Source organism: Littorina saxatilis, linkage group LG16, assembly GCF_037325665.1.
Source record: "Littorina saxatilis isolate snail1 linkage group LG16, US_GU_Lsax_2.0, whole genome shotgun sequence".
In the NCBI taxonomy this organism is placed as follows: Eukaryota; Metazoa; Mollusca; class Gastropoda; order Littorinimorpha; family Littorinidae; genus Littorina; species Littorina saxatilis.
Window position 1 is genome coordinate 52,169,146 of NC_090260.1, and position 16,700 is coordinate 52,185,845.

Sequence of the window (16,700 nt, forward strand, 5' to 3'; positions counted from 1 at the left end):
TGTTGCTGAGAACTCACGGCTATTGTTTCCCTGCCGAGAAAATAAAATTAAAATATTATACTATATCTATGAGAGATGTTTTAAATAAGAGAAGTAATAGCTCGTCCTCACTGTCCAGCTCTACTTAGCTACATGTCTAAAGAAACGCAAGTCTGTGCATAGAATGTTCGCTACGAGACCTTAAACTTCTGGTTAAATGAGGTATGCTTTTTGAAAATTACCATTGTTTTGGGAATTGTTTATTGCACGGCTTGTAACCCATTGACACCCTTAAAAATCAAATCCACAAACTATTAGTTTCTGACGTTCAACCTGACCGACAAAAAGCGGCATACAACCAAGCGTCTTCCAGCTTCTGAAACGAACGGTGTGTTCACTGTATTGCATACATATATATATATATATATATATGTATGCTTGGTAATCATGATCATAATCATGCGTACCGCGGTAGTGAAAGTTTGCCCGCATTCCCCGTATGAGGATGAGTTCAAGTGGAAAAACTCGTAAATGTAGATCGTGGGATCCTGAGAAGTATTGGTAAACTGGCAGCTGTCCTCGTGGTCCTGTGCGTAAATCGTGCCCATGAAATCAGGCTCGACTTCCACTCTTACAGTCATGGAGTGTGACCCGCACTCTGTAGTAACTGCACGGGTTGCATCAACAACATCATTCAGGTAATGGCAAAGTTTAACAGAACGATGCAACACAACAATCACATTCCCCAGGACCATTTCTTTAACATTGCCATTTTCAAGGATGTATAGAGAAAAGTGCATTGCTTCCTGTGTGATACCAGGTTTATGCTCCTTGTTTTATAATGTGGTCAATATCTGACTTGATGTATTCCGACAGACTTCGCCTTTTCAAATGTTTTTTTAATAAATGTCCATCCATTCAAAATAATTGAAGCTGCACTGTGACGACTTCACTTTTTTCATCCAATAAACTGAGCAAAAAAAAGTATTGCCCCATTGTTGTACCCCAACTAAACAATTCATTCCCATGTCATGTCATTCAAACTGTGTATACCAAAAGTGGCGGACACTATACATTCAGATTTGTTTCGAGTTTTGAGCTGTTGGTGTTGAACATTCATCAAATGTGAGCGTCATTTGTGTTTCATTTTTCTAAATACTACCTTTAATTTCTGTACTCTTTCAAGACACACTTTATTTTTAGAACTCTTTCTCCCATGTCTCAGATCAGCATAATCTATGCCGAAACATACTTTTTTGAAAGCGTTTGTATTTCGTCAAAGCTATTAGCACAATGCCATTAGAGTTTGAAGGCAATGCGTCCAGCATTTGATGAAATGTGTTGTGTATCATCGCATTACCAATTGAAAACAGGATCAAAACCTGCCTTCTGCAGCCTCTGAGAAGAATGACAACATCTTTTGGCATGCCATAGCATTATAACTAGACGGGACATGTGCACAAACTGGCTGATAGAACAATGATTGTTATTATTTTTGATAACAGGCCAAACGTGTCGTGCTTAGGCTGTTCTGAGGTTTTGTCGATATTGACAAGGGGAATCTGGCTCTTGTGAATTCAATTTTCCGGGCTGTCTGTGTTATTTTGTTTATCTGCATAGGAACTCAAGATCATGATGTTTGTTGCATATGATAGGGGAGTGAATGCATGGCCTTTCTAGTCTTATAACCTGTTTTAAAATACACAGCCTCATCATGAATGTCTGCACTCAAACTATCTGAGTATTTTTGTTCTGTCAGGGAGTATAGAAACTATCAGGGGCGGATTAGGTGGGAGGGGGGTTACAGGGGTTCCGGAACCCCCCCCCCCCCCCCGGCTGTCCAAAAAAAGAAAGATTTAATACTAACTTTAAAAGAAATAATGAGTGGCTGCTGACACCAGTTGATCATGTTTAAAATCAAGGATAAGCCATAACTTGTTCATAAAATAGCCAAAACTCTTCATCTTCAGGCTTTCCAGCCCCCAACGGGGCCTTGCCCCTGTACCCCACAAGGGGTCTACCACTGGACCCCAGGTTGTAACCCCCCCCCCCCCTTTGGCTTAACTGCTCCGCCCCTGACTATTACTAATGCAACTCACAATTTACACAATTTCCCGATTGCACAATCCCAGGATCAACCCCTCCTGCAGGCAAAGAAGAAAATTAACAAAATTAAAGTCATCCGATGAGTGATGTGATTAAATAAACAAACAAATTGTTAAAAAAAAAGAAGTATGGAAACAAACAAACAAACTGAAAAACGCTCAACAGTTTGTATATTTTACGTCGTGCAACATTGCTGACACACAACAACGTAACAGGTAGAATAATAAGAAGAAGAAGAATAAAATATTTTTCTATAGCGCTGTCCACCGCCAGATAACAATGCCATGGCGCTTTTCAAATCCATCATACAATACAAACATTAATAGTCAACTTTTTTTTTAAACCTGATACATATATATGATACTCTAGAAGATTTAAAAACAACCAGTCAACAAGCAAACTTATCATTCGGCACATTCACTCACAAGTCACATGCACGCATTACACCACAGCCTCAATGTCCTCATTACTTTGCTCATTTCAGTAAAAGGCAAATGTGTACAGGTGAGTCTTCAGTTTAATCTTAAATGATGGTAGTGAGGGAGACCGGCAGCACGGGGGATAACCGGTCAAAGGCCGAAGGCCGCTCATGACACGTGTGAAGGCAAGTTTTGTCTGTTTTCTAGGTATTGTTTGATTTATGTCGGGATTTAAGGTAAGCTACTGATTCAGAGATGACTAAATTTGTTTCTCGATGCATAAAAAGTCAGGGAGCGATTGATATTTGCCCGTAAATAGCCTTCAAAGCTGAAAATGTCCGCGATCGAGCACCGGAAATGGCTGTTCGATGGGTTTTGCAAGTAGAAAATAATGTGCTTTATTTCACCAAATCAGCTCGTATTTGGTGTGGATACGGGATTCTAGAGGACGAAGGAGTCATAAGAGGTGCAAAGAAGTGCTATTTGGGAGTAGAATAAATCTTCCGAGACAGTAGACAAGAGAAGGTCATATTTGAGAGACGCGCGTAGGCCGATTGTCTTTCCGACAAGCGAATAATACAGCAGATTAATCATTCGTTTTGACCAGAAACCTAGTCTCTAGTTTTTATGAATCAGTTTTTTAATTAAAACAATCACGAGAACTCTCTCGCTTAGCCTAATGGCTGTTCGATGGGTTTCGCAAGTAGAAATGTGCTTTATTTCACCAAATCAGCTCGTATTTGACATCGGTTTGGTATATATATATATATATTTTCTAATCCTACCGCGAACTGAATAGCAGACGCGGCACGACTGTTGCACCACACTTTGAAGTAATCCCACACTTTGAAGTAAACCCATTTTTTACTTCAAAGTGTGGGGGGATCTTCCCACACTTTGAAGTAAACTCAGTGTGGGACTTTTGCATCGCCTGTTTGAGCCTGATGATTTTGTCAAAAAAATGGCAAAGTCTTTTGGATGAGTGAACAGCAAAAGTGAGCGAGCCAAGAAACATTATGATGTTTGTTATCAGGCTTTAAGCAATGTCCCATTGTTGAGTGTGACGAAAACTCGTGATGACGATTTTAAAACATGTTGGGTCACGCATGGTCCAATCTTACATGGTCCAATCTTACATGGTCCAACCTTACATGGTCCGACCTTACATGGTCCAATCTTACATGGTCCAATCTTACATGGTCCAATCTTACATGGTCCAACCTTACATGGTCCAATCTTACATGGTCCAACCTTACATGGTCCAATCTTACATGGTCCAACCTTACATGGTCCAACCTTACATGGTCCAATCTTACATGGTCCAATATAACATGGTCCAACCTTACATGGTCCAACCTTACATGGTCCAATCTTACATGGTCCAACCTTACATGGTCCAACCTTACATGGTCCAATCTTACATGGTCCAACCTTACATGGTCCAACCTTACATGGTCCAATCTTACATGGTCCAACCCTACATGGTCCAATCTTACATGGTCCAATCTTACATGGTCCAATATGACATGGTCCAACCTTACATGATCCAATCTTACATGGTCCAATCTTACATGGTCCAATCTTACATGGTCCAATAATATATATATGGACCATGTAAGATTGGACCATGTAAGGTTGGACCATGTAAGGTTGCACCATGTAAGGTTGGACCATGTAAGGTTGGACCATGTAAGGTTGGACCATGTAAGATTGGACCATGCGTGACCCAACATGTTTTAAAATCGTCACCACGAGTTTTCGTCACACTCAACAATGGGAGATTGCTTAAAGCCTGATAACAAACATCACTATGTTTCTTGGCTCGCTCACTTTTTCTGTTCACTCATCCAAAAGACTTTGCCATTTTTTTTTGACAAAATCATCAGGCTCAAACAGGCGATGCAAAAGTCCCACGCTTTGAAGTAAGTTACTTCAAAGTGTGGAAAGATCCCCCCACAATTTGAAGTAAAAACTGAGTTTACTTCAAAGTGTGGGAAGATCCCCCCACACTTTGAAGTAAAAAATGGGTTTACTTCAAAGTGTGGGGCACATCCCCACACTTTGAAGTAATTTACTTCAAAGTGTGGGATTACTTCAAAGTGTGGTGCAACAGTCGTGCCGCGTCTGCTATCCAGTTTGCGGTAGGATTAGAAAATATATATATATATATACCAAACCGATGTCAAATACGAGCTGATTTGGTTAAATAAAGCACATTTCTACTTGCGAAACCCATCGAACAGCCATTAGGCTAAGCGAGAGAGTTCTCGTGATTGTTTTAATTAAAAAACTCATTCATACAAACTAGAGACTAGGTTTCTGGTCAAAACGAATGATTAATCTGCTGTATCATTCGCTTGTCGGAAAGACAATCGGCCTACGCGCGTCTCTCAAATATGACCTTCTCTTGTCTACTGTCTCGGAAGATTTATTCTACTCCCAAATAGCACTTCTTTGCACCTCTTATGACTCCTTCGTCCTCTAGAATCCCGTATCCACACCAAATACGAGCTGATTTGGTGAAATAAAGCACATTTCTACTTGCAAAACCCATCGAACAGCCATTTCTGGTGCTCGATCGCGGACATTTTCAGCTTTGAAGGCTATTTACAGGCAAATATCAATCGCTCCCTGACTTTTTATGCATCGAGAAACAAATTTAGTCATCGCTGAATCAGTAGCTTACCTTTATCCCGACATAAATCAAACAATACCTAGAAAACAGACAAAACTTGCCTTCACACGTGTCATGAGCGGCCTTCGGCTTCTCACGGTTCGGCCTTTGACCGGTTATCCCCCGTGGGCAGACCGCCAGGGGAAGTGAGTTTTAGAGTGTAGGTACTGAAGGTATGTGATATTGAAAGGATAAAGTGTCATCAGATATTTAATCTGCAATAATCTACAAGAAAACATGACCGCACACTGAACCTGGTGAAAGCAGCGTGTGTGAAGTTGATGGACTCTGCATATAGCGCACGTTCATTCACGTGTCAACGTTTAACCACCTTTCCACCTTGGAATCTCTTCGTTGTCTAATCTTTCTTTCTCTCTTCTTCTTTTGATTTCTTGTTCTTCTTAATCTATTTTCCAGAGGGCGGATACTCTGTTGCTTGCCAGAGTGTCTGATTCAGTAATCTGCTGAACTTTTGAAAGCCGTCCGTCTTATAATAGGTCTTTATTCCCCCCTCTGCTTCTTTACCTCTGTAAACTTGTAGGGGTAGTTATTTTTCGATAATGACCCAGCAACCAAACAAATAACGACCCAGCAACAGCCTGAATCCTCGATAGTGCAATGGGTTGAGAGGTTGTTCTGTTTCGGTACTACTTTTTGCGACTGAAAAGTTCCGAACGCTCTAATGTACGAAGTATACATCTCTGGAGCAAACAATACAAACATACCGCATTTAAATTAACAACTACAGGCCTGAACACATGAATCTCCATATAAAATCCATGAGTTCGGTTGTTTTCTGAATCTCATCTGCCGTGCCGTCAAGCCGTTCATCACAAGCAATTTCCCAAGGCAAGTAACTCATACTTTGTCTAGCGACAAGAGTAGTTCCCCTTCTTTTCACTCAGTTCCTTCGACAACAGACTGCAATCCGACGGTCAGTTTTCAACAATATTTCATTTAATAAACAGATCACACGCAACCAAATGCACACATCTCATCAATTTAAACAACATAAAGGGGTTTCATACACTATTTTCCCCAGAAAACTGAACTTCATACAGTTTTTAACGTTGGAACACGGGTGCAAAAGTTCGTCTGCTAGTCCCATTTGACGAAAAAACATTATTCTAAGCGATACCAAAACATATACAGAACACACAATATCTGCCTTTGCCGCCACAGCAGAATAACAGCATATCTGTGTACTTGATTTTAGCCCAAAATAGGAAAACTGACAAGAAGTGTTAACAGAATGGAATGATTTGCACGGAACTATACAACCGCGCATTAATCGATCGCCTGCGCAGGTTGACTGGTTGAGAGAATAGGATTCGATCAAACTTTCGCAAAAAAACTCCTCTTTTCTTTGAATAACTGAAGAAAGGAGGAATAAAGAGGTTACACACCTCGTCTCAGTGATTATAAAAAATAATGGTCTCAGTTCGCGGTCATGAAAAAGCTCGCTAAAGCTCGCATTTTTCATGATCCGCTAACTTCGACCATTATTTTTGATAATCACTGAGACTCGGCATGTAACCTCTACTTATTCAGCGACTCTTCTCTCAGCATGTTGTTGGAGGCGTGTGCAGGTCATTTGGTGAGTTCATGCAGAACTTGAACTCGGATAAATAGAAAAAAGTGACAATGTTCCAAAACAAGTATGGCTTTTGTTTTGTCGTGTGTGTCGAGCTTACACAAACAAGGCTCACAGCAAGAAAAGTTCGTATTCCGTTTACTTATCTGGTAAACAACTGGAGGGTTCGTACAGTTTTTTGTTCTAAAATTCAAGGACTTTTCAAGGACTTTCAAGACCTTCTGAAGAGAAAATCAAGCACCCTCTTACCTTCAAAGCTCGCAATGAAACACTCGCTAGTTACCCTCTTCCCGCACGCCGATTTAAATCATTGGATGTTCAAAAACTAATGATAAGCACCATTTTTCATTTCCTTTGATGAGCATCTGGTGTCGTGCACCGGCCATGTGGCTTTTCAAGGCGGCTTCTCCCATGCTCGAAATGTTGAAGTCTTTTTTACACACGAAGCATCGCACATGATGTTTCGATTTATCCGATGCTTCTACAAGCCAAGCTTTGTATTTTGCATTGGCAAGCCATTGACGATTGAAGACGCAGTTGCCTTTCCCCATTTTCCACGCTAAGACACAGGAAGAGATAAAAATGCCACTGCGGTTCTCCGCGTCTGCAAACTATTAGTCATTCTGTAGTTGTTTCCCTTGCCAACTTCCGGTGACTAGTAATAGTTAGTTCGTCTGCTTTCGTTTTCACTCGATCGTTTATTCTCCCAAAATGTGTGTACTGTATTTGACGAAATAAAAGGGGGGGTTGCATTTTTTTTTAAATAAGACAAGCTGCTGACGAAAAGTATAGGCAACAATTTGGAAAAATCAAGTACTTTTCAATTACTATTTAACAAAACTCTATTTTCAAGCACTTTTCAAGGCCTGGAAAAGGTTTTCCAATTTTCAAGGAGTTTCCCGCGTACATGCCAGAGAGAGAGTGGTGGGTGAAAACACTGTTGCGCGTACACTCACGTGACCGACTGCGCACGAATGCTTCGGGTGAGCTCGATTGATACGATTCCCAGAACTACCGAATACCGCCACAGTTTACTCCTTGGAAGCTTTCGTTTTTTATATTTAGTCAAGTTTTGACTAAATATTTTAACATCGAGGGGGAATCGAAACGAGGGTCGTGGTGTATGTGCGTGTGTGTGTGCGTGTGTGTGTGTGTGTGTCTGTCTGTGCGTGTGTGTGTGTCTGTGTGTGTGTGTGTGTGTAGAGCGATTCAGACTAAACTACTGGACCGATCTTTATGAAATTTGACATGAGAGTTCCTGGGTATGAAATCCCCGAACGTTTTTTTCATTTTTTTGATAAATGTCTTTGATGACGTCATATCCGGCTTTTCGTGAAAGTTGAGGCGGCACTGTCACGCCCTCATTTTTCAACCAAATTGGTTGAAATTTTGGTCAAGTACTCTTCGACGAAGCCCGGGGTTCGGTATTGCATTTCAGCTTGGTGGCTTAAAAATTAATTAATGACTTTGGTCATTAAAAATCGGAAAATTGTAAAAAAAAATAAAAATTTATAAAACGATCCAAATTTACGTTTATCTTATTCTCCATCATTTGCTGATTCCAAAAACATATAAATATGTTATATTCGGATTAAAAACAAGCTCTGAAAATTAAATATATAAAAATTATTATCAAATTTTTTTTTTCGAAATCAATTTAAAAACACTTTCATCTTATTCCTTGTCGGTTGCTGATTCCAAAAATATATAGATATGATATGTTTGGATTAAAAACACGCTCAGAAAGTTAAAACGAAGAGAGGTACAGAAAAGCGTGCTATGCAGCATAGCGTAACCACTACCCCGCTCTTCTTGTCAATTTCACTGCCTATGCCGTGAGCGGTGGACCACGAGTATACGGTCTTGCTGCGTTGCATTGCGTTCAGTTTCATTCTGTGAGTTCGACAGCTACTTGACTAAATATTGTATTTTCGCCTTACGCGACTTGTTTTTCATACACTTCAAAATTCATCACCGTGCAGCATGCGGGACTGGGTGGCCCAGTGGTAACGCACTTGCGCTCGGAAGCGAGAGGTTGCGTGTTCAGGCCTGGGTCAGGCCGCAATTTTCTCCCCCCTTTCCTAACCTAGGTGGTGGGTTCAAGTGCTAGTCTTTCGGATGAGACGAAAAACCGAGGTCCCTTCGTGTACACTACATTGGGGTGTGCACGTTAAAGATCCCACGATTGACAAAAGGGTCTTTCCTGGCAAAATTGTATAGGCATAGATAAAAATGTCCATCAAATACCCGTGGGACTTGGAATAAAGTAAAAAAAATTCCATCTCACACGGCATTAAGTCTCAGGAAACATGAATACACGCATGCAGGAAAAAAAATATGGGTAGCGCCGTATGTATGGCAGCTCGCTTTCCCCGGGGAGAAAGCAGCCCGAATTTCCATGAGGGTAACCTCACTGGACTGTAAATCTTATCCAATCCAATAGAGAATACTGCATTGCTTGCTGTGTGATACCAGATATGTATACACGAGTTGTGATTTTTAATATTGAAATGCGAGCGAAAGCAAGATTTTCAATATTTCAAAAAGTTTAAAAAAAATGTAAACATGGTATTACACAGCAAACCATATAGTATTCTGTTTATCCTACAGTCTGTATTTGTGTGCCTTCTGCTCCAAACGTCCCGGAATCGAAGCGTCCAAATTGAAGACGCTTCAACCTTATGGGGCCTCGACCTTTTTGAAATCATTGACGTCAGAGCAAAAAACATCACCCTAGAAAATAGATCGTGACGTTTAAGTTCTCAAAGTTCTTTCAGAGGAAAAAAAACAAACTCAAATGTGTTTCGTGAAGGACGTTCGTCTCGGTGATTTGTTCATTATGAGCAGTAGAAGAATATGTTTATCATATCAATAGCTTAGTCATGCTTCTGAGTTATTTCTCTCTCTCTCTCTCTGTCTCCTCTCTCTCTCTCTCTCTCTCTCTCTCTGTTTGTCTGTCTTTCTCTCTCTCTCTCTCACTCTCTCTCTCTCTCTCTCTAAGAATTGAAATGGCAAAATCACTTGAGTAAAATTTGCAAATTAGTATCTAAAAATTTGTACTTATTGTCTAAATTAAGACATTATGCCGATGTGGAAGTACTCAAGTTGTTTTATTACGCTCACATAATGCCCCATATCAACTTTGCTTCAACACTTTGGGATAACTGCAGTGATGTTCATCTCAAACGACTCAATTCTCTTCATCGCCGTGCTGCAAAACTAATTCTGCATGAGTCAAATAAGCCAACAGATGATAAATTAAAGCTCCTTAATTTCCTTCCCTTGAAAGATCAGTTGACGCTAAACAAGGCTGTCTTTATGTACAAAGTAATTAACAATAATGTTCCTGGATATTTAAAATCACATTTCAGACATGCCACAAAAAGATATGGGTCCCAGAACCTGATTCCCCCCATCCCTCGTCTAGACTTGTATAAGTCAAGTTTAGCCTTCTCAGGAGCATCTCTATGGAATTCCATACCCCTACCCCTCCGAAATGCCTCTTCTGTGAAAACGTTTAGGCGCCAGTTTCATTCCCGCTTAATGGGTAAATAGAACACTTTTCATGTCTGATTTTTTAGTGCTTTTTACATTTAGTCAAGTTATGTTTGTATTTTGATTTGTTCTTTATGTGTAAGTATTGATAATGATATACATGTATGCGAATGATTGGGACAATTCCTCCCCACATTTGTTTTCTCCCTTTTGTTATTAGTTGTTTTGGATGTTTATATGCAATGCATTATTGCAACTATGCTGCAATTTATACACTACATGTTTTTCCCATTTTTGAATGTGTATACAAAACCATAACCCTTTTCTTATTACTATTTACATTATATACGTCTGTAAGTAACAATAACCTTGTCAATTTTACTATCTATATTATGTGCGTCTGTATTAAGTGTTTGTATAAGGGACAGGTTGTAAGATTAGGCTTTGCCTAAAACCTCTATCCTTTGGTAATAAAGTTCAGTTTCAGTTTCAGTTTCAGTTTCTCTCTCTCTCTCTCTCTCTCTCTCTCTCTCTCTCTCTCTCTCTCTCTCTCTCTCTCTCTCTCTCTCTCTCTCTCTCTCTCTCTCTCTCTCTCTCTCTTACTCCCTCTGTCTCTATATGCATATATGTCTCTTTTTTCACTCACTCTCTTTCTCTCTCTCTCTCTCTCTCACACACACACACACACACACACACACACACACACGCACACACACACGCACTTACACTTACACACACAAACTACCCCCTCCCACACACACACACACACACACACAGACACACACACACACACACACACACACACAGACCCTTCTTGTCTTCCAGGGTTGATTACGGTGGATATATAAAATGACAAAAACATCTGCTAAGTCAGCTAGTGGTGGATGACCCATCCCTTATCTGCATGCACCGTATTTTTAATGTAACACTATCTATGTATCATTCACAGTAGATATCCCAAAATAAGTGGTAGTTACAAATGCTACAAATGTTACAAATGTTACTTATCCATATGATTGTGAACTTGCCCAACCTGAGAGTACAGCGGTAAAGACGCACAGCAAAACGAAAACGCAGGCAGCCATCTGTTGGAGAAACAAACAGAACATTGATCAAACACAATGTAACAACTGCTGGAGAATCTCGAGGTACCGGGAAGTTCAAGGCCCGCTCTTTCCGGCCGTGAAAACACACAGTAACAACTGCTGGAGAATCTCGAGGTACCGGGAAGTTCAAGGCCCGCTCTTTCCGGCCGTGAAAACACACAGTAACAACTGCTGGAGAATCTCGAGGTACCGGGACGTTCAAGGACCGCTCTTTCCGGCCGTGAAAACACAATGTAACAACTGCTGGAGAATCTCGAGGTACCGGGACGTTCAAGGACCGCTCTTTCCGGCCGTGAAAACACAATGTAACAACTGCTGGAGAATCTCGAGGTACCGGGACGTTCAAGGCCCGCTCTTTCCGGCCGTGAAAACACAATGTAACAACTGCTGGAGAATCTCGAGGTACCGGGAAGTTCAAGGCCCGCTCTTTCCGGCCGTGAAAACACACAGTAACAACTGCTGGAGAATCTCGAGGTACCGGGAAGTTCAAGGCCCGCTCTTTCCGGCCGTGAAAACACACAGTAACAACTGCTGGAGAATCTCGAGGTACCGGGAAGTTCAAGGCCCGCTCTTTCCGGCCGTGAAAACACAATGTAACAACTGCTGGAGAATCTAGAGGTACCGGGACGTTCAAGGCCCGCTCTTTCCGGCCGTGAAAACACAATGTAACAACTGCTGGAGAATCTAGAGGTACCGGGACGTTCAAGGCCCGCTCTTTCCGGCCGTGAAAACACAATGTAACAACTGCTGGAGAATCTAGAGGTACCGGGAAGTTCAAGGCCCGCTCTTTCCGGCCGTGAAAACAGTTTTACTTACCATTTCAGATCTGACCAGGCTTTTACATGAGATAAGAGCACTCCTCTACCTGCAAAGACACACTCCTCTACCTGCAAAGACACTCATCTACCTGCAAAGACACATTCCTCTACCTGCAAAGACACACTCCTCTACCTGCAAAGACACACTCCTCTACCCGCAAAGACACACTCCTCTACCTGCAAAGACACACTCATCTACCTGCAAAGACACATTCCTCTACCTGCAAAGACACATTCCCCTACCTGCAAAGACACATTCCTCTACCTGCAAAGACACACTCCTCTACCTGCAAAGACACTCTCCTCTACCTGCAAAGACACACTCCTTTACCTGCAAAGACACACTCATCTACCTGCAAAGACACACTCCTCTACCTGCAAAGACACTCATCTACCTGCAAAGACACATTCCTCTACCTGCAAAGACACACTCCTCTAAGTTTGGACTGATTTGGAAGATTTGTTAAAGCCATATGTACTCGATGACTATACACGCTAATTGCTTTACCAACAGCTGGAGACATGCTAAATTAAGTTCCCTGCAAAATATTGTGGTCTAGGACCCCTTCAATGTTGAGATATGTTAATTTTCATTTTGATCTGGATCGTCCTATTTATAGATTTGCCAACAGAGGTAGCGTTGACGCAAGGGAAATAACTCCGCGTCTTTGTTTACATCCAAAGTTTTTGAGACTCTAAAACAAGCTGTAATGCATGTATATGGTCCGCGCATGGCGACATATCGTCATTACATGGTCTTATGGTGCGTTTGACATCAATTATGGGCAAACTACACTTTGTAAACACGGGAGCGCGTACATATGCCTTTAAATAGAAGTTGTATTCACCGCGCAAAAGTTCTTTTTACAGAAGAATTTAATTTGTTTGGTTGTATGAAAAATGTTAACGTCGTAGATGTGGTTTTGGATTTTATTATTTTGTTTGCAAAGTTTTATATTCATAAGAGTACGTTACAAGAGACAAGGCCACTGTTAGGAATATTTTTAAAGAATTTGAAGTATAGATTTGAAATAGAAAAATATTCCAGTTTCAATGCTGGTAACATTACCAAATTTGTAGAATGATGGTCCTGATAAATTATGAAGAGTTGGTTAGATAGTACGCTAGGTTGTGCAGAGATGTGATGATTTGTGTATATATATATATGTCTTTTTACATTTAGTCAAGTTTTGACTAAATGTTTTAACGTAGAGGGGGAATCGAAACGAGGGTCGTGGTGTATGTGCGTGCGTGTGTGCGTGTGTGTGTGTGTGTGTGTGTGTGTGTGTGTGTGTGTGTGTAGAGCGATTCAGACTAAACTACTGGACCGATCTTTATGAAATTTGACATGAGAGTTCCTGGGTATGAAATCCCCGAACGTTTTTTTCATTTTTTTGATAAATGTCTTTGATGACGTCATATCCGGCTTTTCGTGAAAGTTGAGGCGGCACTGTCACGCCCTCATTTTTCAACCAAATTGGTTGAAATTTTGGTCAAGTAATCTTCGACGAAGCCCAAGGTTCGGTATTGCATTTCAGCTTGGTGGCTTAAAAATTAATTAATGACTTTGGTCATTAAAAATCTGAAAATTGTAAAAAAAAAAAAAATTTTATAAAACGATCCAAATTTACGTTTATCTTATTCTCCATCATTTGCTGATTCCAAAAACATATAAATATGTTATATTCGGATTAAAAACAAGCTCTGAAAATTAAATATATAAAAATTATTATCAAAATTAAATAGTCTAAATCAATTTAAAAACACTTTCATCTTATTCCTTGTCGGTTCCTGATTCCAAAAACATATAGATATGATATGTTTGGATTAAAAACACGCTCAGAAAGTTAAAACAAAGAGAGGCACAGAAAAGCGTGCTATCCTTCTTAGCGCAACTACTACCCCGCTCTTCTTGCCATGAGCGGTGGACTGACGATGCTACGAGTATACGGTCTTGCTGAAAAATGGCATTGCGTTCAGTTTCATTCTGTGAGTTCGACAGCTACTTGACTAAATATTGTATTTTCGCCTTACGCGACTTGTTTTCTCATTATATTTAGTCAAGTTTTGACTAAATATTTTAACATCGAAGGGGAATCGAAACGAGGGTCGTGGTGTATGTGCGTGCGTGCGTGCGTGTGTGTGTGTGTGTGTGTAGAGCGATTCAGACTAAACTACTGGACCGATCTTTATGAAATTTGACATGAGAGTTCCTGGGTATGAAATCCCCGAACGTTTTTTTCATTTTTTTGATAAATGTCTTTGATGACGTCATATCCGGCTTTTCGTGAAAGTTGAGGCGGCACTGTCACGCCCTTATTTTTCAACCAAATTGGTTCAAATTTTGGTCAAGTAATCTTCGACGAAGCCCGGGGTTCGGTATTGCATTTCAGCTTGGTGGCTTAAAAATTAATTAATGACTTTGGTCATTAAAAATCGGAAAATTGTAAAAAAAAATTAAAATTTATAAAACGATCCAAATTTACGTGTATCTTATTTTCCATCATTTGCTGATTCCAAAAACATATAAATATGTTATATTCGGATTAAAAACAAGCTCTGAAAATTAAATATATAAAAATTATTATTAAAATTAAATTGTCCAAATCAATTTAAAAACACTTTCATCTTATTCCTTGTCGGTTCCTGATTCCAAAAACATATAGATATGATATGTTTTGATTAAAAACACGCTCAGAAAGTTAAAACAAAGAGAGGTACAGAAAAGCGTGCTATCCTTCTTAGCGCAACTACTACCCCGCTCTTCTTGTCAATTTCACTGCCTTTGCCATGAGCGGTGGACTGACGATGCTACGAGTATACGGTCTTGCTGAAAAATGGCAGCTACTTGACTAAATATTGTATTTTCGCCTTACGCGACTTGTTTTTCTTTTTTTTTCGTTCTTTGACTGTATTATTATTTGACTGTATTATTATTAAGCAGGTAGTACGTTCATAATGTCCCCATTGTTTGCTTGTGTTGTCCTTGTAAAAAATAAATAAATGGGGGAAAAAACATAATCAAAATATGACAAAATAAAATACATCAAAAAAATATCATAACAAAAATCTAAAATATTTCCTGGGTAATTCTTAAAATGTCACTCTGTTACTGCACAAATACACCATTTCTGGTGAAAATACACGTAAGAGCAAAACGATTAGACAGTTATAGTCTGGACGATGAGTATTTCCCAATGACAGCACTGATGCTCAAAACAATATTCAGCGTCAACATGTTTCACAATGGTGTGAAATGTCAATAGATTACTTAGAGAATGATCATTTTATTACTAAAAAGAGTTGACAATGACAAAAGTACATTGCAAAATGACTCTATGGTCTTCAAAGTACCAAACAATGCTGAGAGCCCGAAACACGTTTTTCAACACAAATTCCTTTTTTTTTAAACGGTATTTTATTCGTAAACAGACACATGATAGTATAACATCATCATAAAGAAGGAGCATAACAAGTTTAAAACTTATGATAAGTGCTCACATAAACATGCCTGAAATTTCATGGCGGAATATGATCAAGAAAAGAGAGAAGAAAGCAAAAAGAAGAAAAGGAGAAAAACAACAAGGAAAACTTAGTTTGAATTATCGAACACAATCTGTGTCAATACCGAAAACGAAAACATACAAAACGAGAACGAAAGACACAACAAAATATCAAAAAGTAGATGGGCCCCAAGTAATATATTTAAAACAAAAACACCAACAACATCGAACTAAGGTGTCCCAAAGCGGTTTGATTTCTCAATATAGCTTTGGACAACAACAAAAATAGCACTATTTTCAAATATGGAAATGTTTGAATCACCTGTCACAAATTCCTTGCCATCTCTGGCCTGGATTAAGAAAAGTACAAGCTTTCTCTGTAGATATGATATATATACATAATATGGTCTTATGAATGTATTACTGTACTTTTTTGAATTTAAGTATCATATTTATTAGTTCCTCGTCACGAAGCACGAAAGGACGGAAAATATACGTTACCCTTTTCTTCTTAATTGACACCTGTATCAGAAGTCCTCTGGCTCACACGATATTTCTCGCGCCTTGTTACTGTACACAGGCGTTTCCAAGTTCACTGGAGCATGTCTGCTCTCAGGATTGTGACCATAGCTGTCTTCAACCACACTTAAATAGTGTACTCCACTTATATGGCGGCACGTATACACCAAAAGTTAAAAACAAAATCATGCACACTAAAAATAAACCCAACAATAACCCACTTCCAAAACAGTAAACAACCCATTCCTAAAGTGTATATGGTGGTACATTTAAGACAAAATTCAAAATAGTTCGGAACACTGTTTAAGTACAACTGAACGTACAGACTCATAAACAGTATCCAGGTCATTCTGCTTTACGGGATGGCGACTTATTGCACCATTAACAGTATCCAGGTCATTCTGCTTTACGGGAAGGTGACTACACCATTAACAGTATCCAGGTCATTCTGCTTTACGGGATGGTGACTGATTACACCATTAACAGT

General features: G+C 39.8%; 1 long non-coding RNA gene across 1 annotated transcript; it reads right to left on the reverse strand.

Annotated features, from left to right (window-relative positions):
• On the reverse strand, positions 1-16,340 carry LOC138950136 (uncharacterized). The gene is made up of 5 exons (XR_011450518.1): positions 16,196-16,340; positions 11,301-11,352; positions 2,079-2,123; positions 447-646; positions 1-30 (listed from the first exon to the last, which is right to left on the reverse strand). It is a non-coding gene; the product is annotated as an uncharacterized lncRNA (long non-coding RNA).
• Between the last annotated feature and the right edge of the window lie 360 nt (positions 16,341-16,700).